Genomic DNA, 1,343 nt, shown 5'->3' on the forward strand with positions numbered 1-1,343 from the left:
TCTGCCCTGCTCAGTGTGGCCGTGGGCGCGGCTCTGACTGCCCGTGCACAAGTAAAGGGGTAAAAAGGAGTGCCCCTAGTTTTGTACACCGACACAAAGTAGCGTAAGTATTTCCCTCAGTTTTTGAGAACCAAGGTATCAATCCAGTAGGAGGCCACACGCAAGTCCCTCGTACCTACACAAACAAATAAGAACCTTGCAACCAACCTTCACAGCCACTTGCAAAAGTGAGATCTGATAGAGATGATAAGATAATATTTTTGGTATTTTTATGATAAAGATTGAAAGTAAAGATTGCAAAGTAAAAATAGATTGGAAACTTTATATGATGGAAAATAGACCCGGGGGCCATAGGTTTCACTAGTGGCTTCTCTCAAGATAGCATAGGTATTACGGTGGGTGAACAAATTACTGTCGAGCAATTGATAGAAAAGTGCATAATTATGAGAATATCTAGGCATGATCATGTATATAGGCATCACATCCGCAACAAGTAGACCGACTCCTGCCTGCATCTACTACTATTACTCCACTCATCGACCGCTATCCAGCATGCATCTGGAGTATTAAGTTCATAAGAACAGAGTAACGCATTAGGTAAGATGACATGATGTAGAGGGATAAACTCAAGGAATATGATATAAACCCCATCTTTTTATCCTCGATGGCAACAATACAATACGTGTCGTTTCCCTTTCTGTCACTGGGATCGAGCAACGCAAGATTGAACCCAAAGTTAAGCACTTCTCCCATTGCAAGAAAGATCAATCTAGTAGGCCAAACCAAACTGATAATTCGAATAGACTTGCAAAGATAACCAATCATACATAAAAGAATTCAGAGAAGATTCAAATATTGTTCATAGATAATCTTGATCATAAACCCACAATTCATCGGATCTCGACAAACACACCGCAAAAAGAGTTACATCGAATAGATCTCCAAGAAGATCGAGGAGAACTTTGTATTGAGATTCAAAGAGAGAGAAGAAGCCATCTAGCTAATAACTATGGACCCGAAGGTCTGTGGTAAACTACTCACACATCATCGGAGAGGCTAAGTTGTTGATGTAGAAGCCCTCTGTGATCGATGCCCCCTCAGGCGGAGCGCCGGAAAAGGCCCCAAGATGGGATCTCACGGGTACAGAAGGTTGCGGCGGTGGAAATAGGGTTTCGTGGTGCTCCTGGATGGTTTCAGGGTACGTAGGTATATATAGGAGGAAGAAGTAGGTCGGTGGAGCCACGAGGGGCCCACGAGGGTGGAGGGTGCGCCCAGGGGGTAGGCGCGCCCCCCCTGCCTTGTGGCCTCCTTCTTGGTTTCTTGACGTCCACTCCAAGTCCTCT

The sequence above is a fragment of the Aegilops tauschii genome, chromosome 3 (genome assembly GCF_002575655.3).
Source record: "Aegilops tauschii subsp. strangulata cultivar AL8/78 chromosome 3, Aet v6.0, whole genome shotgun sequence".
NCBI lineage: Eukaryota > Viridiplantae > Streptophyta > Magnoliopsida > Poales > Poaceae > Aegilops > Aegilops tauschii.